The following is a 27,236-nucleotide window of genomic DNA, read 5'->3' as shown; positions in this document are numbered from 1 at the left end:
AAAATTAATTTTAAGCCAAAATATGAGCAAACTTAAAAAGATAAAATTACCCAATTACTTCTCTCTTTAATATACTCCCTCTGTTCCCAAAAAAATGTCATGCTTTCCTTTTTGGTCTGTCTTAAAATAATTGTCACTTTCCTTTTTCAAATAATATATTTTACATCTTTCCATATATGTTCTTGGAGTTTAAAATTTCAAACTTGAATATTCAAAACTTAGAAGGGCAAATTAGTAACTTTTCGAGGAGACAAAGCATGTCCCATATGTCCTCTTAAAAATTTCTACTCCCTAAAAGCGACATCTAAATTAGGACAGAGGGAGTATATATATATAGGCTCCATCTGATGGTGTGTGACCTTCCAACGGCTACGGCAACGAGCAGTGGATTGGACGACGGTAATGTTAAACAAATTACTCCGGCGACGACCACCACCATCACCCCCTCTTCATCCTACAAAACCCTAGAAAAATTCCATACAATTCCAGACAAAATTAGGCAAAACCCAGTAAATATACATACTAACTAATCTACCACAGGAGTAGATGGTTTTGCAGGTGGTTGGCGTCGAAGATGTGAAATTTTTTACATTGCTCCCACTTATATCTTAATTCCTTTTAGTTAAGATTTCTCATCTGGGTATTCTTTAATCCAATGGTTTTTTTTTTTTTTTTTCAATCAAAAAATTGGATTTGATATTGGCACTTTGCATAATCTCGATTTTCTTTACACAATCACTTGCAACAAGGGTATATTTCAACTTTCTTTGTTCTTCCTCTCGTTTTGAAACGGGGATATTTGATATTGCTTTTATGACTTTTTTTATGTTCTCTATTCAACTTGTCTCTTTAGTTCTCTCGGTCAAAAAACAAAACAAAAAGGAAAATGAAAAACAAAAGAAAATAGGTATTAGCTTTGTGCCAAGTGAGTGGTGCATGCAAAAAAACCCACTGGAATCAAAGTGATGAAGGACCAGAGAGGGTGCATAGGTCTCTTTTGTTTGAATGTTGATTGACTAAAACTAACTAATTATTAATTTATTTTATATATACACACACACACACACACACACTCAAATAGGGGCAGAGCTAGGATTTTAGTTTAGGGACACAGTGTTAAGAAAAAAAAATTATTTAAAAGAGTAGAAAGGAAAGACAAAAAAAAAAAAGTAAGAAAAATTACAACTTAAAAAGGAAAAAAATATAATTTAATTTAACAAGAAAATTTTAACTTTTTTAAAGGAATTTGAAGAGTAAATTAGGAAAAAAAAAAAAAAAAACTAAAAAAAAAAAAAGAAAATAATTTTAAAAACTAATAATGTTAGACCATCTCCAATGCAAAATGTTATTTCTACATGTCAAATTTATATTTTGAGAGGTGCTACAGTGTCAAAATGCTATATTTTAGTAATTCCGCTCCAATGGTGTATTTAATCCAAAATGTTATTTTTTGACATAGCCACCATTCTATTTCAACCACCATTCCCACCATTCATATTTGCATCAAAAAAAAAAAAAAAAAAAAAAAGAGGGAGATAAAAAAAATTGGTATAAAAGAAAATAAAATTAATGTGATCAAAAATTCAAAACTATTAAAGGAATCCTAGAAAATTCATATGATCTGAATACCGTTATCAATATGGAGTACATGAAATTCAACTAAAAACCCATCACGGAAATAGTATAAAAAAAATTACAAAACCAATTTGCAAAAATTTAAAATTAATAACAAAAAAATATTCTAAATCAAAACGACCCATTTTCAACAAGATGATATTGAAAAAAATAATTAGGATCTTGTGTATCATAGGATAGAAATATTGGACTGGCAAATTGGCTAATTCAATCCAAAATTAAACAAATAAAAACATGTACTTCTATGTATGTGTGAGAATTCCCAATTCTAGTCTCTAAACATCATTAGATATTTAAATTCAAAAAAGAAATGACAATCGAAACAACCAACATCCATAGGAGTACGAGAGACCTTTTTTCTGTGGTGATGCTCTCAATGAGAGACTGCTTGACAAGTTGATGAACCTGAGGGGAGAGCTTGGCCTAGTGTCTTGTGATATTCTTGTGGAGAAGCACCGATGATAGCTACAACACATTAGGCATCTCGGCGGTGCAGAGGTGGTGCACCAAAGTTGGAATCACCTACGGATCCTTCGCCAACCGCTTAATCTGATCCTCCGCTTGCCACCGGCCATCATTATCCTACATCAAGAACTGAATCAGTAGAAGTTTGAGTGACTGCACCATGTTTCTCTTCTACTTTACTCTCTCTCTCTCTCTCTCTCTGTGACGACCCAAGTTTTGTAAACCCGGTGCATCAGTGATGACCAAAAGATGACCCGATAACGGATCCGAAATGTGAAAGTGAAAGGTGAAGCAAGTGCTATCAAGCACACCACTGGGAAGACAATGAAAAACTAATCGAGATGGACTCAAGAATCGCATGATTCGGAGTCCGGACGAAGGAGAAACGACAAAACAAAGAAAAACGAGCAATAAAGCTAAAAGGGTAAACTAGTAATTATCCAGAAATATCTGGGTGTAACCGAGCATACCGTTGGATAGACAATGAAAAATTAATCAATTTAAAAAAAAAAAAAAAAAATTCACTTAATTTGGAGTCCGGATGAGCGAGAAAGGTCAAAAACAAAATCGACGTCGCGGCGGCCCGACGAAGGCCGTGACAGCTATAGTGCTGTCAACCCACTACTGCTGCAACAGAGAGTAAAAACGGGTATCTAAACGGACTTTTTTGGAAAAACTCAAAGAAGAAACCCCTCCTAAAATCAAGTTTTCTACCTGACTAGCAGACGGAAACCAAAAAAATGCATTGTAAAATTCCCAAAATACCCTCAAGAAAATTAGGTCTAGAAGTTGAAATTTGTTTCAAGCTACTGCCCAGAGAAAGGAAATGGGGCTTCGGAAGGTTTTTAAATTGCCTAAATTAAAAATTCAATCTTAAAATACATCCACAAGACCCCCGGAAGTTTCAGATCGGTCGTCACACTTTTCAAAAAAAAGTCAATGAATAGTACCAAGTACATTTGCACTAAAGTCGGCAAAAACCTGGCAACAATGATTTTTCGGAAAAAAATAGATTTTTGAGGGCCAAGATGGAATTTTCTGGAAAAACACAAAGAAGAAACCCCCTCAAAATTGAGTTTTATACGTGACTCACAAGGAAAAATGAAAAAAACGCATTTTGAAATACCCGAAATACCCCTGGAACAGAATAGGGTAAAACTCCCTAAAATTGCTACTTAGAGTCTTTGTTTCATCAAGGATGGTGTTGTTTGCCAAAGTGAGCATGCAAGCATATGTAATGTGATAAAATAGATATGTTGCAATGGCCTATGGCATCATGGCATGTCATATGCAAAATAGAACCCTTCAATGCATTAATCCACATATCTTCCATAGGTAACAATGAAGTTCAAAGTTAGCATACATTTCACATAAGTGTCTTTGGCCCTTGGCCTCATTACAACCATATTCTAAAAGTGTCAAAAGGTGCACTTAAGTGCACATTACATAACTTAGACAATAAGTACAAGTTTTATCAAAGTAAGCAAAAGTAGGACAAGATATGCTAACATATGCACAGTCTATGTCATCAAAAATACTTCAAGAACTCTAGTAAGTCTAAGAATGTTATGCATCCCACACTAAGGCTTCTTTACCTGCAAAACACCTATTAACTTAGGGGTCAGTAAACAAGTTTACTCGTAGGGAATGCATGGGTTTATCTTTGTACCAAGTTACAATCCAATACCATTTAATTCATGCTATCAAGTGACAATAGAACTTTCAACATGATACAATGGGATGTAATTTCACAAAGTTAACAACTTGGAATTTAAATGCGAAATCAAACCAAAGTGGATACTTGGACATCACGACGGATCAAACCGACAATGTGGTTACTTTAGGGTTACTAGCCCATGGGTAACCTCCCTATGTGCGCACTAAACTATATAGATGGACAATCCCCCGTACTAGAACCAAGTCCTAGCCGTAGCCAAACAACGACATCTCCAAGTTTCCAAAATCAACAAATTGTGCAACAACGTATATATATTAACATGTATATACAAGATATCAACTTTTTACCAAGCACAATCCAATTTTGGAAACTTATACAATACATGCTCAAAGTCTACAACTACTATGGTATGAAAGATGTCAAATACAAAGTGTGCAATTCCTTACACATAGCAACAATATATTCAATAAGGAAAAACATATTCTCATGAATATAAAAGTAACAACTATGTTATCCAATGCTCAAAACTAATCAAGTGAACATACACCAAATCCAAATCTATGATTTAAATATAAAAACAACTTCCAAAATGTAATTAAATCCATGGAGTAATAAATTGAATTTAATTAAACATAAATAGTTAAATTCTCTAAATTCCAAGTTAATCCCAAATAACCTCAATTTAATATATATTGAAGGACATGTCATGGTCATCACATATATAACATCAAATGACAAGTTAAGTGATTAAAACACTTAAAAAAAAATTAATTAAACTAATTAATTAATTCCCTCTAGATTTTTAAACAATTCCAAATGCCCTCAAATTAACATATGTTAGAGAACATGCCAAGGCCTATTTAAATACCACATTACAACTTGATTTCATGTTTGATACAACCATGTGAATTAAACTTTCACTAAAGATAAATATTAAATAAAAGTTGTAATTCTTAATCAAATGATCCAAATTTAATATATGATAAGGAGTAATTCATGGCCATGCTTTATATCAAGTCACAAATGAATTACAAGCATGGTATAATTAATTTGAATTTAAATCAACATAAATCAATTAATCATCCAGATTTAAAAGCTCATTTAAATCATGCCAAATTAATTTACAACAAAGATCAAGTCATGGTCATGCCATTTATCAAGTCTAAAGTGAATTTCATACAAGTTAGCATTAGTCATTTATTTCTTATTTCAATACAAGACATGCATATAACTTAGATATCACTATAGGAACAAATAAAATCACTTGGAAGATAAATGATAACACCCCCTACCTTACAAGAGGATTGTTCCTCTTGAATCCAAGGCAACAGAACTTAAAAATGAAAAACCAAACAAGGGTTTTGTAGAGGGAAGTGGGAGGAACCTAAAGTATTCCAAGTTCAAAGTTCTAAGGTGAGTGAAAGGGCACCAAAAATGAAGTCAAAGCTACTAGTCAAGCTTTTCTCCAATGGTGGCTTCCTTAGGGTTCTTGAGAGGAAAGTGATGAATGAATTAAAATGTGTAAACCCTAAGCTAAATTGGTGGGCTTCTCCACTCACTAGGTGCTCTTGCACTACCTCTCACACACACACTAATACAAGACTAAAGGTGAGTCCTACACTTGTCATGAATCTAAGTAAGCTTCCAAGATTAAATATTAACCTTACACTTGTCAACCATCCATGCCAACAAGTGCACCAATCCTAGGACAACAAGTGGGTGAATCTCTACCCTCCATGTGTCATGAGATTAAGCCTCCAAGTGGTTCCACCACAAAAATCAACAAGTGGCACCAAAGGAATGTGACACTTGTCACATTTTTTGGAAATTGCAAAAAGTCCTTTTTGAAAATATCTTCCAAATTAATTTACAAAATGGTCCCTAAGACAAAAAATAATTACTTTACTTAATTACCCAAAAACCCCTCAAGTTATGGATAATTGCAAAAAGTCTTGTTTTCATGGCTTTTACAAAGAAAGTAAGCATTTAATATGCATTTCTACAAAAGTAAAAATGTAGATGTCATGAAATTTAAATATCATGGACGTATACAAAACCGGAATCAAATCCGAGCACAAAAAATGAGGTTATGGAAGTAAAAGGGAAAAATGAGAAGAGGACGAAATAAGAAAAAGACGAAAAAATGAATAGTGTCAAAAAAACAAAAAAATGTAGAAATGACTCGGTCCTCAAAGGAAGTTGTCAATTCAAAGGAAAGAGTCTCAGAAACCATTTCCGAGCACTCGAGATGACACTAAGAGGCGGGAAATAGAACTTGAAAAGGAAAAGACAATGAAAAAAAATTATCCGCAAAATTTGAAGAAAGGGAAAGAAATGAAAATGACCAGGTCATTACAACCTTCCCACCTTAAAGGGATTTCGTCCCCGAAATCCAGCCCCAAGAAACTAAAGGTGAAACCAGAATAACTACGGAGTACATCTCCGAGTACCCCACACAACGTGCTACAAAAGCAATCACAAAGCTGAAAGACAACATACAAACCAATGTCATTCACACCCACGTGCTTACGACAGGACAACCTCTCAAAAGGAAATTGACCACACGGTCACACGATAAGTCAAAAGTCACATACAAAGAACCCAAGGTTAGACAAAGGAACGGAAGACAACAACCATAAGCATTCCTCCTGATGAACCATCATACCGATCCAAAAATAACCACTAAAAGAACTTCAAGATAACCACGTATCAAATCAGGGTACAGAACAAAGACAATGTGGCAGTACGAATAGCGACCATAACCCTCCCACACTTACTCGTTAGTAAGGTAGCATGACGGTACTGTGTACTAATTCATGACCTGCCTCCCACTAGGTCTACCCATGAAACCTCTCGATACAAATGACATTAATGTCGGGAAAAGATCATCACCAAATGCACTATGAAAACCAGGCATCGTGTGAGAGTTGGGGTAGCTAATCCCAAAACTCTGACAACAATGTCATAGGCACCGCTACGCTTAAGGTCTTAAATCCTCAATACAACAAAACCAACAACTCCAATGTCTCAAAACACTCCTATTAACAACATCAATCAAAAATCCAAGGCCTGCCAGATAAATCAACACCACCATGAATCAAAACGAACCTCAATACAAGACATTTCATCGAAAATCCTACATATCTCCCTGAAACAGATCAACTACAAAACTACATCGAAATCAAACATCAGATCCACATCCCTATCATGGATAACATGGTCATAAAAAAAAAGAGTCCACCACGTGGCATACACATCAAAATTCTGACGTGGCATACACATTAAAATTCTGACAACATGGTCATAAAAAAAAGAGTCTCTCAAAACCGTGCTTAGCAATACCAAGCTAAATCAAAATTCCTCAATTTCATGCCATACCCAATCACTGGAATTGCAATTCCTCAAACGATGTCTAGCCATAACTAGGACGAGAAAACTTCACAAACAAGCCAAATCCAACTGCGATCCTTCAAAACCTCTCCTAAGGGTCAACCACATCCAGGTTTCCAAAATCGAAACAAGTCTCCAAAAGACATCCTCAAAAGAGCATCGAGCTCACCTCACAAATCAAAAAAATCCTCAATAATATGGACACAAATCCTCGTAAAATGATCTCACACAAATTAACTCACCCTGAGCACCATAACTCTGTCAACAAATACGATAAAAACTCCCCAAGGGAAGACACGAAAGAAAGAAAACCACTAGTCCTAAGAAGGACAACACCATGACTCCACCTCTGAAACAAAAGACAACAAGGTCAAAGACTTCACCCCCTACTTGGAAGTAAGTCGACCAAAATCCATCAACCCCTCACCAAGGACTCAAGACAACCACGGTGATCCTCACGGACCAACTAACCCCAAAACTGTACATGAGGCGACGAAGATAAGAGACAACCAAGAAAAAGAGGAGGAACCCTATCCCCCCACGAGTGTTAACACAACGAACTCAAAAATGGAGCATTCTTCCCACCTTAGGGAAGCGGACAGCTCAAAACAAAACAAATGTGAAAACTCCTCTACAAGGAATCTCACAATGGAACAATTACAAAAACCCATGAGGGGAGCTGAAAAGTACACATTTAAACCCCTTAAGTTTGAGTATTCTAGGACCTTTATCTATCTTATTTATCCGTTTTAGTACTTATTTGTGTTTTTTATCTATTTCAGGTCAATAATGTTAAAATGGGCTAAAAATGAGTTCTTAAGGCCTTTTTGGAGTCAAACTAAGTCTTAGCGATGATCCGAAGCAAAAAGAGGCTGATACTGAAAAGCTAAAAAGTTGGATGGATCGTAGAAAAAGTTGGATCGATCGAAAATAAGTTGGATCGATAAAAAAAGTTGGATCGATCGAAAAATAAGTTGGATCGATCGAAAAAGTTGGATCGATCGAAAATAAGTTGGATCGATCGAACTGGACATGCTGGCAGCAAGCTGTCACTTTTTCCGTGCGCGCCCAAAAGTTCACCTACCAAAAAGTTGCGGGATTAGATATTTTTGGGCATATATTCTAGACTTAGTGACTAAGAAAAGGACCTTCTATATAAAGGGAAGCAACCCATTTGTAAAAGGGGATTCTTTAGGCTTTTTATCATTTTTATTTTCTACATTGTAATTTTTATTTTCTCTAAAAAAGTTAGAGATTAGGGTTAGAAGAAAAGAGAGAAGTGGAGGCACATCTTAAGAACACATTTCTAAATCCACTATCTCTCCATCTCTAGAGCTTCAAAGAAGAAGAAGAAGAAGAGGAAGAAGAAGATGGAGCCATGTTTGGAGCTTGATTCCATGACTACATCTACCTCCTCCATGATTGACTAGATCTACACTTAGGGCTTGGATGAGCCCTAAGTCTTGTGTAATCTAAACCCTTGTATTTCTATTTTTGGGGATTTATATATATATTGTTGTGATTAGTGTTCTAGCCTTGTGAATTTCATGAATCTTGGTATATTTCTATGATTTCCATGATCTAATTCTTCCTATTAATTCTCTAGTTTATTTACATGTCTATGTGTGATTAAATTAGGAATTGTGTCTCACATGATTCATATGGGTTAATTCATCCATTGATTCTCTATTTTAATTACATGTTGTCTTATGTGTGATTATCTGGGGAATTGATCTCTACACTAGTTTTTCTATATTAATTGCATGTCTATGTGTGGTTAATTGAGAATCTAGTGATGGCTAGACATTAGTGCTTAATGGAATGCTCTTGTTATGTCTCTTAATGGTTCATACTTATTCCTTGATGGATTGTGCCTCTCCTTTAGTTTATTTTCATGCTAGTAGTGTAGTTGTAATGTAGTGTTAGATGGGGAGACAATTCATGCTTGTTCTTTGATGTTCCATGTTTTTGAATGCAAGAAGCATATGCTCTAATAGTGTGGTGTAATGGAATTTTGAGCTTAATGAAGGATTAATGACTAGTTATGATATGTTGTATCTTTCACATGTGTTTAGACAATTTGTTCCTCTCCCAATAGATATATTGTGGCCTCTCACATGATATTTAGACAATACATGTTTAACTAAGTCATCCTTGTGAATTATTTGGACTATGAGCTTAATGAAATGTTTAATGATTTGATTTGATATTTTGTTCTCTTCACATGTTGTCTAGACAATATATTCCTCTTCCAATAGATATATTGTGGCCTTTCACATGTTGTTTAGACATTATACACTTGTTGAGTCACCTTTGCTAGTCAAACCAATTTTGTTCACAACAATGTATTCCCTATTAATGGAAAGCAAGTGGTTAATTACACAAGCTTAGTGGTGATTCCAACACCCTAAGTCCTCTCTTCTCATCTCTTAAATCCCCATCTCTACTTAGTTTTATTTTTATTGCATTTTAATTAATTCTTTTCTAGAAGTAATCAACCAACCCAACTCTCTTTTGCAATCATTTGGTACGCTAGAGTCGAAGTTAAAATTCTAACATGTATAATCCCTTGGGACGATCCCTACTCACTTTTGCTACGTTAGTAGTGGTGTTGGTAGTGGTTTTTATAAATTTAAATTTGACATAAAAGGCTTTTCTTGAACCACACATTCACTACAATTAGTATGGCGTATTAGAACGGCCGTCGTCAGATTTTGGCGCCGTTGTCGGGGATTAATGGTTTTGTTGGAATTAAACTAGACAATAGTGTTCATTAGATTGGTTCTATTTTTATTTTATTTTCCATTGTATATTCTTTTCTCTTGATTCTCATTATTATTTGTTCAATTGGGTAGTTGACTACAAGGAAGGCGAACTTTGGAACTTAAAGCAATCATTAGAGCTTAAAAGCTAAATTTGGAGTTGAAGTGCTAAAGGACCATTGTGAGCAATTCTTGGAACTCTTGTATTTTAATTGTTTCACTTCTTTGTATGCTTGTGATAGCCCTTGTTGAGGCTCATTTTATTGCTAAATTTTTGTCCAAGCATAGGCCCTTGTTGAGGCCAATTTTTTTCTTGTATTTGGGTTTTAATTGTGAATGGAGGAATTGTTTGATCCAAGTTTGGGGGGGAATTACATCCCTTCACCTTATGCTCCTCCATCACATTTTAATCCTTATGAAATTGAGTCCAATTCATTTCATGCATCATCTTGTTATGGACTTGATCACTCATTTAATCCTTCTTATGACTATTGCCCTCCACTACCATTTTATGATGAATCAATTCCACCACCTTCCAAGTACTCACCCGAATTTGAAGAAAAAGTGTTAGTTTTACTTGATGTGCATATTTCACACACTTCACTTATTAATTCTCATTCTCAAGCTTTAGCCAACTTAGAAGCTCAAGTTGAGCAAATTGCAAGTACTCTTTCTCATCAAGAGGAGGAGGAAGAGGCAAATAAAAAAATGGCAAGAACTTCAATGTATATAGATGAGGATGATGAGAGTGAGGAGAATGAAACAAGTGAGCTAATGCCTAGCACTCTATCTTGTATAGAGGAAGAAGTGGCAAGTGAGTTAGTGGCTAATCCAATAGAACATAACATGATTAATGAGGACTTTCCTTATTTTGATTATGATTTTATCTATGATATGGCTACTCTAGAGAGTGAGGAGATGTTGACCAGACTTGAGGTAGGAGAGAAGGAGGAGGAACTTGTTGAAGAGGGCCTTCCTTCTATTATCTCTAATGACCCTCTTGAGGAGTGTCTTTTGGAAATGTATAAAAATTGTGGTTTTGACTTTAAAAGCTCTAAAAATGAAATAAACTCTCTAATGGACTCCTTAGCTTACTTAGAAGGTGAGGAAATGGTAATTTATGAGGAGGAGAAGAGGGATGAAGAGAGGGTGTTTCTTATTAATCCAAATGAGTCTTTGAAAGACAATGCCTCACCAATTATCAATATGGATAATCATTTGAATGTGTTTCAAGAACACAACAAAAAGCCAAGTCTAACCATGATTGATTTTGTTTTCAAAACCGTGGATGAAAGGAACAATATCATCTCTTTTATTTCTTTTCAAGTCATTCTTTTGGAGGATGATTTTATTGTCACAAGTGGGACATTAAATGAGAAAAGTGAAAAGAGGGTCAATAAGGATGTTTCATATCCAGTTTTTGATTCATTTGATTAGTGAGTTGACCTAACGTCTTGCTAGAGACGTTAAACACTAGTATTCGTAGAGTTTCACAACTCTATTCCTCCCTCATTTCTTTTTATTTTTCATTCTTGTGTACATTCTTCCATCTATTTTTCAAATTTTCATTCTTGTTACCATCATTGGGGCTTAGCATAGGATTTTCTGCATTTTCAGTTCAAAATTAGGCATTTGGTGCCAGTTCGATCGATCACAAGAGCACCTTCGATCGATCGAACATTGGTTCGATTGATCCAACTATGGACTCGATCGATCCAGCTCTCATTTTGCACCCAACACTTAGAAAAATTTTGGACCTGCATCCAAATTCCAAAATGCATGCTCTCAAAATCTCCAAATTTTCAAAAGTTCGATCGATCGTAAACCATTTCGATACATCGAACTACCTTTCGATCGATCCAACATGTGGTTCGATCGATCATGAGTCCCAACACTTAGAAAAATTTTCAGGCCTCATCCATTTTTCAAAAATGCATGCTCTCGGGATCTCCAAAATTTTACATGTTCGATCGATCGAATTTCATCTCAGATCGATCATAGCTATGTTCGATCGATCGAACTTCATCTTCGATCGATCACAAGTTTGCCGCTTTGACCCTTTGACTTTTTGACTTTTTCCTATTTCTATTTCTATTTTATTTTATTTTTTTATTTTATTTTCTTTTATTTTATTTAGTTACTTCTATCTTGGTATTAAAAATAAAAAATATATATATAAAAAATAATTATAATAATAATAATAATAATAACATTTCTTTTCTTTTATTTTATTTCCTTTTATCTTATTTCCAAAAATCCAAAAATATTTTGTTTAACTTTAATTTTTAATTTCGAAAAAAAAAAATTTTTGCATTCTTTATTTCCTTACATTTTTATTTCTTACATTTTTATTTTTATTTTTATTCACTTGTCTTTTTATTTTTGTTTGTGTCATACTTGTTTTGTCTAAAAAAATAATAATAAAAAAAAAGACGATTTTTCAAAGAAACATTCCGTCTTACTAGAGACGTTAAACTTAGCACCCATTTTGCATATTTCTTACATTTTTCATTTTTCTTTGCATGCTTTCACATATATATTAAAAAAAAAAAAAAAAAAAAAGGAATGAAAACAAAAAGTAAGAAAATTTTGTATATACTTGCATTGTACATATTCTTTCCATTTTTTTTGCATTGTACATGTTCCTTTTCATTTCTTGCATTGCACATATTGTTTTTCATTTCTTACATTGAACATATTCTTTCATTACATTTTGCCTTATTTAATTTTCTTTTTATATTTTGTTCATGCATTTGATTCTTTGTTTTTCTTGCATTTTGTATATACTTGTTTTCATTAAATGAAAAATATAAAAAGATTCATCATTGTGCCCTTATGTGTAGTCATGCATACTTTATGCTTTAGTTAGGGCTTGATCTTATATCTCTCTTGCATCATGTGTTACATTGCCTTAGAATGCTTGATTTGATTATTCTTATCCCATTTGATATTTGATGTGAGTTTGCTAGTGTGGTTATTCAAGTAGGTTATTCCAAGTTTGGGGGAGACGTCTTTTGAATTGGATCATGACCCGGTTTCATGTCTACACCACCACGGTATACTCTTTCCATCTTTTCCATTGTTCTCATTGCACATTGAGGACAATGTGTGGTTTAAGTTTGGGGGTAAGGCGTCTTGTTGCATTCTACTTAAGATTTGAGCTTTAAATGCATGATTGAGATTTGAGATTGATATTAGCTGTGATTTTGATCTTTTAAGGACTATATTGCTTAAAATTTAAAAATTACTTGACTTGAGAGTCCAATACTCCTTGTATGCCTTGAGGATGCCATTTAGGAGTAAATTTTTCAAAAGATTGATATCTTGCTTGCATTTGTGGTCCGCATCATCCTGAATTTGTGATTGTTTTGAGATTCATTCTAAGATTCTACACTAGCACCGGTGCACACTAGCATTCATTTGTGGGGTACATGCTTTGTTGATTATTGAATTGGTTATATCCCAATTAGGCTAGTAGTGCATTGAGAGCTTTCATTCTTGATAAAGGTGGATAACAACCCCTTTTTATTGAGTAGCCAGGATTCTTGCCTCATTAAGCAGTGAACTTCTCGCGCCGAAAGGTGGAGGGCCCAAACTCTAGGTTAATAATTGATTAAAAAAAAAAAAAAAGTTGCAAAAGCAATAAAAGTGAGGACTTCTCCCAAAAGGCGAGAAGTGGGAAATGATTAGATGGTTGTTATCTTGATTTGTAGCCTAGTTTATTTGAGTTTGTAAGTCCGTAGGGGTGTCTTAACACCTAATGCCCTAAAGCCATCTGGTTTGGGAGTCATTGACCTAACGCTCGCTACATAAATCTTCTAGAAAGCGTAAGAGATCAACACATTGCACAATATTTCCATCTTTGATCCTCAATAAAAAAAATAAAAAAATAAAAAAAAATAGAGTGAAAAGAATAAGCGCACCTAGAACAATAAAACTTTAATAAAAGGTCCACTCTCTTATCTTGATGATCGGTACTAGATTTGTGCGCTAGTTTAAGGGTAAGGATGTGATTACTTCTCTAGTTGGCTAAGACAGCAACACACTTGATGCTGGACCTCTCACATGGATTCTAGACTTGTTTCGATTTTCATGATCATTTTCTTGATATATGGAGGACCATACTTACTTGCTTGATATTGAAATTTTGGGAGATTGCTTAGAAACGGTTGAAAAATTGCATACTTGAGGTAGTTTTCTCCAAATGCTTGTTTGCAATATTGGTGCCTCTTTTGAAAGAATGAGCTTAATGTTTGTGGGTACCATTTATGGAAACCCTCACGAGACTTCACTCGTCCACTAGGGGTAACCTAGGGGTTTAAAAGGCTTGTTGCATATGCTAAATGCAATCATGTTCCCTACGAAAGTGGCGCTATCATTTTATTGCTTTCTAGTTCATAGTTGTTTAGTTGTTCATTTCTTTTCTTTACTTTGTAGTTCATTGCTAGGGACTAGCAATATTTAAGTTTGGGGGTGTGATGAGAGCTGAAAAGTACACATTTAAACCCCTTAAGCTTGAGTATTCTAGGACCTTTATATTTCTTATTTATCCGTTTTAGTACTTATTTGGATCAATCAGAAAAGTTGGATCAATCGAAAAATAAGTTGGATTGATCAAAAAAGTTGGATCAATCGAAAATAAGTTGGATCGATCGAACTGGACATGCTGGCAGCAAGCTGTCACTTTTTCCGTGCGCGCCCAAAAGTTCACCTACCAAAAAGTTGCGGGATTAGATATTTTTGGGCATATATTCTAGACTTAGTGACTAAGAAAAGGACCTTCTATATAAAGGGAAGCAACCCATTTGTAAAAAGGGATTCTTTAGGCTTTTTATCATTTTTATTTTCTACATTGTAATTTTTATTTTCTCTAGAAAAGTTAGAGATTAGGGTTAGAAGAAAAGAGAAAAGTGGAGGCACATCTCAAGAACACATTTCTAAATCCACTATCTCTCCATCTCTAGAGCTTCAATGAAGAAGAAGAAGAAAAGGAAGAAGAAGATGGAGCCATGTTTGGAGCTTGATTCCATGACTACATCCACCTCCTCCATGATTGACTAGATCTACACTTAGGGCTTGGATGAGCCCTAAGTCTTGTGTAATCTAAACACTTGTATTTCTATTTTTGGGGATTTTTATATATATTGTTGTGATTAGTGTTCTAGCCTTGTGAATTTCATGAATCTTGGTATATTTCTATGATTTCCATGGTCTAATTCTTCCTATTAATTCTCTAGTTTATTTATATGTCTATGTGTGATTAAACTAGGAATTATGTCTCACATGATTCATATGGGTTAATTCTTCCATTGATTCTCTATTTTAATTACATGTTGTCTTATGTGTGATTATTTGGGGAATTGATCTCTACACTAGTTTTTCTATATTAATTGCATGTCTATGTGTGGTTAATTGAGAATCTAGTGATGGCTAGACATTAATGCTTAATGGAATGCTCTTGTTATGTCTCTTAATGGTTCATACTTATTCCTTGATGGATTGTGCCTCTCTTTTAGTTTATTTTCATGCTAGTAGTGTAGTTGTAGTGTAGTGTTAGATGGGGAGACAATTCATGCTTGTTCTTTAATGTTCCATGTTTTTTAATGCAAGAAGCATATGTTCTAATATTGTGGTGTAATGGAATTTTGAGCTTAATGAAGGATTAATGACTAGTTATGATATGTTGTATCTTTCACATGTGTTTAGACAATTTATTCCTCTCCCAATAGATATATTGTGGCCTCTCACATGATATTTAGACAATACATGTTTAACTAAGTCATCCTTGTGAATTATTTGGACTATGAGCTTAATGAAATGTTTAATGACTTGATTTGATATTTTGTTCTCTTCATATGTTGTCTAGACAATATATTCCTCTTCCAATAGATATATTGTAGCCTTTCACATGTTGTTTAGACATTATACACTTGTTGAGTCACCTTTGCTAGTCAAACCAATTTTGTTCACAACAATGTATTCCCCATTAATGGAAAGCAAGTGGTTAATTACACAAGCTTAGTGGCGATTCCAACACCCTAAGTCCTCTCTTCTCATCTCTTAAATCCCTATCTCTACTTAGTTTTATTTTTATTGCATTTTAATTAATTCTTTTCTAGAAATAATCAACCAACCCAACTCTCTTTTGCAATCATTTGGTACGCTAGAGTCGAAGTTGAAATTCTAACACGTATAATCCCTTGAGACGATCCCTACTCACTCTTGCTACGTTAGTAGTGGTGTTGGTAGTGGTTTTTATAAATTTAAATTTGACATAAAAGGCTTTTCTTGAACCACACATTCACTACATTTAGTTTGGCGTATTGGAACGGCCGTCGTCAACCCACATACGCACTAAGTGCGACCGGAGGAAACAAAAGGGAAAACTAAACATGAAAGTCATGCATATGACAAGGAATGCAACTACCAAGTAAGCAAATCTACTCACATAGATAAAATCAAAGGTACATGCAGCATATCTCCAAGTAAATTAAAAGCATAGTAACAATATGGCATCTCTAAGCATGTAAATAAGGCATGCTAATGTCATACAACAAAAAAACAAATGTGGATAGACCTCCACCTACTCATACATCGCAATAACATAAATCATACTACTAACATGGTAGTAAACGAAACTGTAAAAGATAAGATGATGCAACAATGAACCCTATGGACATCATGTCCTAGAGTGTCTAGGTAAAAGGAAAACAAGTCCTAGCTATAATCTGACTCCAAAAACTAATATGACAACAACCCATCTCAAAACACACGTGATCCCTCACCACAATGGTGAGACTCTAACAATCCATCTCTAAATCTAAAGGTGACACTATGAGTGACACTAACAATGCAATGCTCTCACTAACCCAAAACATTAATCAATCGACTCGACCACAAAAGCGTCATCATGTAAGGAGAACTCAAAGTAAATGGCAACTATAGCCATACCATCAACAACCAAATCAATCTCAAGAATCATCCCTAAAACAACCATCAAACACTGACCAAAAGGTCTACGTCTATTAGAACAAAAACCAACGCTGATCCCATCCGAACTGCCCTCGTAGCTAGCTAGTACGGTAGCATGACAGTGCCATGCACCCGCCCACAAATGTACTCGCCCACGAAAATTACAATCTTAGAGGAAACTTCCTAAACAACCAAGGATCCTAAAAGGTCCACAACTTCATCATGGCCTAAAACCAACAAATCCAGCACTACGGCTACGCCTAATAGCTCACCCCACGAGAGCCTAAACAAAAGGTGACCATCTACCTATCCAAAGCCAACGCTAGGTCAATAACAACCTAAACTACCATGAAACCAAACTGACAATTGCTAACAACATCAAAGAAGAGTGCCTAAACAAAACCAAAACACACCAAACATTGCACTAAGTGCAAACTCACCAAACAACCCAACCTCGAGTCAAACATCCGTGACTAATCCCAAGTCCAATCAAATACGCAAAACAATATGCATATACAAATCTAACCTAGCATACATCATATGTCATACTTCTTATACTAGAATAAAATCATGCTTTAACCAAACGATATACTACATATACTACCTAGGCACATAAACATGTTATCAAATCAAAATATGTTATCATAAAGCATATAAACAAATAGAGCATGGCAACATAAGCATGATATGCACCCAAACCCCATCGTCCAAGGTATTCAAACCTAGGAGCTCTGATACCACTTGTGACGGCCCAAGTTTTATAACTCGGTGCGTGAGTGACGACCAAAAGATGACCCAATAACGGATCCGAAATGTGGAAGTGAAAGGTAAAACAACGGTCTCTAAAGATACAATGCATCTCTAAGACACCAATGTGACCCTCAATGAGGTCACAGAACCCAAAGGAAAACAAATGGGGAAGTGTCGTTTCAAAAACGGACAAAAATGAACCTAGGGACGAAGTGGTCATTTTGAAAAAAATGAATTCAAGTACTATTGAGTACACCACTGGGAAGACAACAAAAAAACTAATCGAGATGGACTCAAGAATCGCATGATTCGGAGTCTGGACGAAGGAGAAACGACAAAACAAAGAAAAACGAGCAATAAAGCTAAAAGGGTAAACTGGTAATTATTCAGAAATATTCAGGTGTAACCAAGCACACCGTTGGATAGACAATGAAAAATTAATCAATTTATAAAAAAAATTCACTTCATTTGGAGTCCGGATGAGGGAGAAAGGTCAAAAACAAAATCGACGTCGCGGCGACCCGACAAAGGTCGTGACAGCTACAGTGCCGTCAACCCACTATTGCTGCAACTGAGAGTAAAAACGGGTATCTAAATGGACTTTTTTGGAAAAACTCAAAGAAGAAACCCCCCCTAAAATCAAGTTTTCTACCTGACTAGCAGACGGAAACCAAAAAAATACATTGTAAAATGGCCAAAATACCCTCAAGAAAATCAGGTCTAGAAGTCGAAATTTGTTTCAAGCTACTGCCCAGAGAAAGGAAATGGGGCTTCGGAAGGTTTTTAAATTACCTAAATTAAAAATTCAATCTTAAAATACACCCACAAGACCCCCGGAAGTTTCGGATCAGTCGTCACACTTTTTTTAAAAAAGTCGATGAATAGTACCAAGTACATTTACACTAAAGTCGGTAAAAACCTGGCAGCAGTGATTTTTCAGAAAAAAATAGATTTTTGAGGGCCAAGATGGAATTTTCTGGAAAAACGCAAAGAAGAAACCCCCTCAAAATTTAGATTTCTACGTGACTCGCTAGGAAAAATGAAAAAAACACATTTTGAAATACCCGAAATGCCCCTGGAACAGAATAGGGTAAAACTCCCTAAAATTTCTACTTAGAGTCTTTGTTTCATCAAGGATGGTGTTGTTTGCCAAAGTGAGCATGCAAGCATATGTAATGTGATAAAATAGATGTGTTGCAATGGCCTATGGCCTCATGGCATGTCATATGCAAAATAGAACCCTTCAATGCATTAATCCACATATCTTCCATAGGTAACAATGAAGTTCAAAGTTAGCATACATTTCACATAAGTGTCTTTGGCCCTTGGCCTCATTACAACCACATTCTAAGAGTGTCAAAAGGTGTACTTAAGTGCACATTACATAACTTAGACAATAAGTACAAGTTTTATCAAAGTAAGCAAAAGTAGGACAAGATATGCTAACATATGCACATTCTATGTCATCAAAAATACTTCAAGAACTCTAGTAAGTCTAAGAATGATGTGCATCCCACACTAAGGCTTCTTTACCTACAAAACACCCATTAACTTAAGGGTGAGTAAACAAGTTTACTCGTAGGGAATGCATGGGTTTATCTTTGTACCAAGTTACAATCCAATACCATTTAATTCATGCTATCAAGTGACAATAGAACTTTCAACATGATACAATGGGATGTAATTTCACAAAGTTAACAACTTGGAATTTAAATGCGAAATCAAACCAAAGTGGATACTTGGGCCGTCACACTCTCTCTAAATGTCTATATATATATATATATATATATATATATATATCTGTGTGTGTACTTTCTCTCTAGATAATGAGGGGAGAGGAGAGAGGCTGGGGAGAGAATGAAACCCTACAACAATAGTAGATTTGGCAGTTGCTATATTTGGTGATATATTTGAGAGAAGATTTGAGAATATCAAATTTTGGCAGCCCATTTCAGAGCTCATTTTAAACCCACCTCTTATATTTTGAGATTGAGAGCTAATTTGGCAATCCATTGCAGTTGCTCTTAAGAGGGCATTATATAAATAAAAAAAATTCCATATGTATACATGTAAAATATAAATAGATACTATATGTATAATGGGCGGGAACAGGCCGGGGGGCAAGTGCCCTTTGGCATACACTAGCTCCGCCCCTCCCCTCAAAGCTCTCTATGCATGCTTCGACCCTCAAGGTTGTTTTGGTATATATTTTTTATGAAGCTCATGATCTATTTTTCTTGCTCAAGCTTATCAAAGACCAACATTAAGCTTTATACATTTTTTTTTTTTTTTTTTTTTTTGGAAAGGTACAAAAAAAATATAAACTCTAAAAGGAAAAATAGAACCATTGCTCTCTAAAACATGTACAGAGAAGATGATTGAAGCCCTTTGATAGTTGTTTTATTTTTTTCATAAATCCCTTTAATCACTGCTGACCTTATCATCAAAAACGAATCGTGGCCATCAGATAAGATATCAAGTTGATAAGCAGCCACATAACCTTTATGCTCTTAAAATAATTTCCAGTTGTTTGATAATGGTAAATTTGTAAAGCATTTAGGGATAGTTTAGTCTTCTGATATAATTATTTAAATTAAAGATCAATTTTAACAAAATCAAAGGATATTTAAGTCATTTTACATGGTGTCAGAACTCTACAGGTGACGGTTGGGGTTTGAGTGATGGATGGAACAAACATCTGCACTATGAGTGATAGTTATTTTCGAAAGATATTTTAAAGTGATATTTGGCCAAACCTGAGGTGGTGTCAATGTAATTAGCCCTAACCCTAGCTACATTATAACATAGGAATAGAATACACTTTAGTTTTCTTAGATAAATTCTCCAAATCAAATTAAATACTATGATTTATAGTAGTTATGGAATTCTAGAACAGTTTCTTTGGAGTCACTTTATGCTCCAAATTCATCATCTTTTATTTTTTTAGAAGTTGATCCATTCCAAGCTCAGAATATAATTATGTAGTTCTTCTTATTTTTCTTGTAGGACAAATGTCTCAAATGTGGATATGGTATTTCATAAATTCTTCATGCAAAATGATGTATATTATCCAACTACTATCACCCTAAAGTACTTTAGGACCAGCAAGGAACCACTATGATAACCTACATTTGGATACAATTATGATTTTGAATGAAGCAAGGTCTAAAATGGAAATTGGCATAAGGGACCAACATATGAAGATAGGTTTTAGTAGTAGCATTAATTCACTAAAATGTTCCCAACAAAGCAGAGAAGTTATTTATTTATTTATTTTTTATTATTATTATTTTTCTGGAAGGGCAAAGCAAACATAATGTATTTTATAGTAAGAGAGATCTAAAAGAATGTACAGAATCATGGGCATAATGGGATGTTAACCCCAAGGAAAAAAATATCCAGGCATGAGCCAAATTGCACAAAGACTCAATTGACAAAGAGGCCCAATCCACAAGGCGCAGAGCATTTAACTAACTTAAAACCACCTGTAGTTCAAATTAGAGAAGCGAGGACCATTGCTCCGGTTCAAGGGGGAAGAACTAGAGCATCGATCATCTGTAGAGAAAGTGTTCATAAATTTGATTTCATAAATTTAACCCATTTATTCACTTATTCAATAGATAAACTATTTAATTCATCAATTCAACCAATTTGTTCGCGAATTATGTAAGATATAAATTTGTAATGTTAGTAAATTTTGAGGTCAAAACTTGATGATCGAGTTGTGATTTTTGTTTATTTTGAGTCTTAGTCTTTTAGAGTTGAGGTTCAAGTACCTCTTACTGTTGAATTCATTGAGTGTTGGGAAACGTGCAAGTTTTAAAAACTTTTCGAGGGATCTTGATTCATAGATCTTAATTCATCACATAGAGACAAGTTTTATGCAAAAATAAAAATATGTATCATTCAATTAATGGATTGAATACTTACATCAAAGGTCTGAGTAAACCTTTAAATCTTTCCTCTAAAGTGAATGTTCTCACTTATTGTAGATCTCTTAGTAAGATGTCTTCTCCTTGGATCTCCATCTTCTTGGTAGTTGTTTTGCCTTTAGGAATCACTCATAAGCCTCCATGAATGACCTTAGAAAACTAGGCTTGTGGGAGCCTCCATTAGATAAGAACATAAACCCTAATTTTCTAGAGAGAGAAAATAAATTCTTTTTTCCTTCTTCTAAAAATCATCCCCAAAATATACATAGACCATGTATATTTATAGGCAACATAAAGGTAAAGAAAATGAAACAACGAATCCTTCTCAATCTCTAATTTACATGTCTCAAATCTAATATGATTCCAATATCAAGTTGGGCTATGAGTGAGAATCCATTGGGCCTATTATTTTATTGGCTACAATGAATTAATAATTGGCCCGGTCCATGGACCCAATTCAATTAATTCATAAATTAATTTATACTCCACTAAAAGAAATTAATTGAACTCCAATTAAATAATAAATAACCTCTAAGTCAATATTACACTTTGACCCCTCTATGCATAATTAGTTATCGGATAAATAAAGTCATCAATCCGACTACTTAATTAATATATTTATGTTAGTACCTTTGATTATTTCTGGCTCGATCACAATAAAACATTTGTTTGACAAAAATAATAATTTAAATAAATAAATATATAATAAATCATTTTGTCTAAAAACACACGAAGGCCTTCGAATTTACTTTGTGATCAATCATAATCAATACAAAATAAATACAAGTAGTAATGATGCAAATATTAAAAATATAACCCTCTAACTATTAATTACATAACTACCCAAAGTGTCGGTCTAAGGATCCCGAAGAATCCGCCGAACAAATCAAAGTAATTATTAATTAATAAAAGAGTTTATACTTTTCTCATGCTTAAGAGTCAAATACCATGACGGTGATAGGGAGCAATTGCATACGACGGCTCTCGCAATATATCTCAATCTAACGCGGATCCAGTTCAAGTCTTAATTAATTATGAGTCGATCCATAATTACTAACTATGAACAATTTATAATTATTATTTATATATCATGTATTGATTGCCATCACATACATATATATAAATATCTCTTGTAATCAAATGGACACTATCAATTCTATAATGAATCGAAATATAATACATTGAATTCACCAATTGTATAAAACATAAATATTTCAGTTTCGTCGGGAACATATGTCACTTAATCCAAACAGGAAATTGCTATGCTAGGGCATATAAATCCCAACATTGAGAACATCATGTAGAATAGGTAAGTGAGTGAAAAACACTTGCGAGTATCTTTAAAGTTGGGTATGTGGGCTTAGGTTGGAAATAACATACAGCGAAATCCAATCGGTTACATTTTCTACACAAAACAGCTCTCGGCACTTTTAGAACGGGTTGTACTTCCAAATGGAAACCGGTTGCATTTCCTTGATAGGAACATGTTTCGGGAAAAGTAGAATCGGCTACACTTTGAAATGGAACTTGTTGTTTTTGCCTGAATGTGCGAAAAATCAGATTTTGATTTCCTGTTTTTACCCAAACTTGTAGGGCAATGCTTGCACGTTTTTAAAAGCTTTTTTCACATATTGTAAGGACTCCCTACTATATATATATAACATCTTTCATAAAGCCTATAGAGAGTTTTTGAGAGATTAATTGTTTCAATTGGAAAAATAAGGGTTTCCATATTTTACTCATTATTGAAGTTTTTTGAAAGATTTTTTAGAAAAATCTGATTAATTGTTTATTTTTTAAAGCACATACTTGAACACAAAAGTGATTAGGGCGATATTCTTCCACTGATCAACACGGAATTTTCAGAGTCTACATCAAATTACAAGTTGGTTAGAACAACAAATTTTCTAAAACCTTTTCTAAATTTAGATTTGAAGGAAAATGGGGTTTCGATCACACTTTGAAGAGATTAATGCTCTATTTGATAGGAAAGAAAAAAATTAGATGGAATGGAGAGAAGAAGGGATGGATGAGACATCACTAGGGAAGAAATTATATATTTTCTTCTTTTTGTTTAGTTGGATAGAAGAGAAGAGAATAAGCTCGTAATTTATTATGTTCGTTAGGAGAGAAGGAAATAGTAAGTTTTAATTATTTTTACCATTCTATCCAATAATATTTATAATATATATAGTAATTTAAAGAGTACAGTACTGTAATTTAAATTAATCTTGTATAAATTAGGATAATATTTAATTTAAAACTTCTATAATAGTCCGTTTGTCTTCCTTCCTTTCTTTAACCCATTTTTGGGCGGTTGAAAATTTGTAAAGGAAGAAGGATAAGTTATCATTCCTATTCTCTTTTCTTTCCTTATATCAACTCTACCGAACAAAAGAAATTTGTCCCTTCTTTCCTATTTTCGATATCTCCACACCTCTTCTTTCCTTCCTACCGAACACAGCATAAGACATTCGTAGAGTGTTAGTTGATATACCAATGGCCTTTCTACATAGATTAAGAGTAACCTTGAAGTCGAGTATTCTTGGATGGGGGAGTTGCAAAGCCAGGGATAACCAACAATTGGTTTTTGGTAGAGCGATAGGGTGTGTGTGATGTTTTGCAATTTTTTAATTTTTCGAGTATTTTTTTATTTTTCTGATTTATTTATTTTATCGCCTCGTTTTGCATGCCGAACACCAAGGGGGTGTGCCATCTGAGTTTTGAGAGTTGTTTGGGGTATTTTTTTTCGAGATCAAGACTCTTATAAATGCATTGTTTGTCATCTTTGAATTTTTTAAAATTTTAGGCTGGGAGGTCCCAGGTGGGACCTGCACCTAGACTTTTCTTGCTCGGGATTATTTTTCGAGCTCATTGTATCTCATATTATATAATTTGGAGCATGTTTATGTGGTTATGTATTTTATTACATCATTGTAGTAGGTTTAGTGTGTATATATATGTAATGAGGCAAAAGAGATATTTTGGAAGACATGTGGGACCCACATTGTCTAAATCTTATATACATAACCACATATATCAGAATTGGGCCATTTTCTTTCTTCTAAAAATGTGGTTGCTCTTTCTTTCTCTACAAAACTCTCTCTCTCTCTAAAATCTCTAATTTCAAGCCTAGATTTCATCTCTTTTTAGTTGGATTTGACTTTACCATTGAAGCTAGGCAAAGTTGTAGAGCTTGACGAGAGCTATAGAGTGATGATCGGAGTAGATTTTCGTTTGGGTGATTTGATAAATTTTGAAATTTGGGGTTTTTGGGGCTTTGGCTTGATTTGTTGAGGTAGGGGTTTCTAAACCGTAATTCATTGGGTTTTTGTGAGTTATTCTCCTTATATTTGTGTTATAGTATGCTAATTAAGTATGATTTTGAGGCATAACATCTATGTTTTATGTGATGAAATGCATGTGTTGGATTACATGTCTATATGATTTGTGTGTGGATGAGTGCTTAATGTATATGGTACCATGACTTGCTTGTTTAAAATGTCATGTTCGATAAATTGATATATGATAATTAATTGTTGTATTAATTTTTTTTCAAAGCATACTTTATGATTGAGGTTTAAATGTGAGTTTTCATAGCATTGAAATGCATGTAGCATTCATGCATTGGCATTAGGCAAGAAAAAGGAAATTTAATTGGAAAAGAAAAGAAATTGTTTTGGGCAAAAGGTTTTGGAAATGATTAGTGACATCTCATTACATGGGCATTGCATATCATTGCACTTATCATACTTGAATTATACGTAAAGCTATAAGAGTATGTTGATGTATTTTTCCCCAAAACAAGTAAGATCCCTTTTTCTATACTCTATTCTTTATTTGATTCACCGAATCATTGAAGAGTGCATTTTAGGCACTTTCTACTAAGCCGTTGTGCTAACCTCTTCTCTATCATTTTCAGGAACCGGAAAGGAGGTACAGAACGACCCACAACCTCATCCATGATAACATCGTGGACTTCATTTGTAGACTAGGTCCTTAGTCTATTTTTTATGTTATAGTTTTGTTGCAAAAGATGTAATTGTAAAGGGCCATGTATTTCTTTTGCTACAAGCTTATTTTAAGCCATGCCATGTATTTGTTTGAGGCTTCATTGGTATTTGATTTCATGTAAGGCCTCATAACCACGCTAAAATGTAACCGGGTTCATTTTAACTCAAATGAATGTATCAGGTACGTTTATGTTTCAATTGGATGTATAGAAGTTTATCTATAATGTATGATATCCATTACAAGTTTTTGGAATAGATTTAGACCTTAACAAAGGTCACAAATGGACCAAATGGGTGCTGGGGCTAAAATCAGCAAACACAGGCCACGAAGGCCATAGGAGGGCAAACCGATCGATGCCTGGAGATTTCACGTCGACCGGTATCTCGTCAGTAGCTGCATCTGAGGCGTGGAGGCTAAACCAGTCAACGTGATCGAAAGGGGTACATGTCATCCAGTTTAGCCAAACTAGTCGACGTGTTCCCAACTTCACGTCGACCGGTTCCTGGTCTTCCCTGATTCTTGTTTCTTCTTCTCTCAGGACCAACGCCGAGTTAATTAATGGTACTATGGAGCACTATAAATCTTAGAATAATGTATTAATCATGATTGGACCTTAGAAATGACCGTAATGCCCTTAGTTGACCTCGGGTCCGATTAAGGACCCGAATAATAATCCGGACCCCGGGTTCGAGTCGTTACAGTGTGAGCATAAGTCATAGTCCATTGTACGTTACTTTAACAATAGTAAATAGTTTCGCTTAAGATTGCGAAAGTCCTCAAGGTTTTTCTAAACGATTGACCTATTATGCTAATCAGGGTTTCCTTGCTAAAAATCCGGTGTCATATCTCAAACTCTACTTTACTTTATAATATTTATTTTTGTGGTTGTGAATGTTTAATTGATCATAATTATGAGTAATTTAATCAATTACAAAAACTGGGCAAATTATTCTACTCACCCTCTTCCTTTATGTCATTTAGAGTGTTAATACAACTTAATTAATCAACTCACAACTTCCGCATCACGCTAATGACAAAGTATACACAATTATATATATAGTTATTTACATCATATAAATGAAATATAGTAATATATTACTCTTAAAGATTTTGTTATTAGAAATATAATTATCTATTACTCTTATGCTACGTTTGGTGTGCAGGAATGGAATGGAATGGAATGCCCATTTCAACCATTCATTTGTTTGGTATGCTACTTAAAGTTAGAATGGCTATTCCATTGGAATGAAAATTCATTCCCGGGAATGAAAATCCATTCCACAAGTAAACCTATGAAATGGAATGAAAATTCATTCCTGGGAATGAAAATCCATTCCACAAGTAAACCTATGGAATGGTCATTCCATTCCCAATTAATTTATTTTAAAAAATCGACTTCCCAAAACACCCTCATATTCCAAGTCTAAAAACCACCATTACCTTCCACCACAATCATCTCCGCCTTTCACCACCATTACCTTCCACCACAATCATCTCCGCCTTTCACCACCATTACCTTCCACCCCAATCATCTCCGCCTTTCACCACCATTACCTTCCACCACTACCACTGCCTTCCAACACCACCGAGTTTTGCCATCGCCACCACTTTCCACCACCACCACCGCCATTTCCTTTC

This window comes from Cornus florida, unplaced genomic scaffold (genome assembly GCF_030987335.1).
Source record: "Cornus florida cultivar Cherokee Brave unplaced genomic scaffold, ASM3098733v1 CherokeeBrave_3.0.0_Hap2_Chr09, whole genome shotgun sequence".
NCBI classification, from domain to species: domain Eukaryota; kingdom Viridiplantae; phylum Streptophyta; class Magnoliopsida; order Cornales; family Cornaceae; genus Cornus; species Cornus florida.
This window is presented reverse-complemented; position numbering follows the sequence as displayed.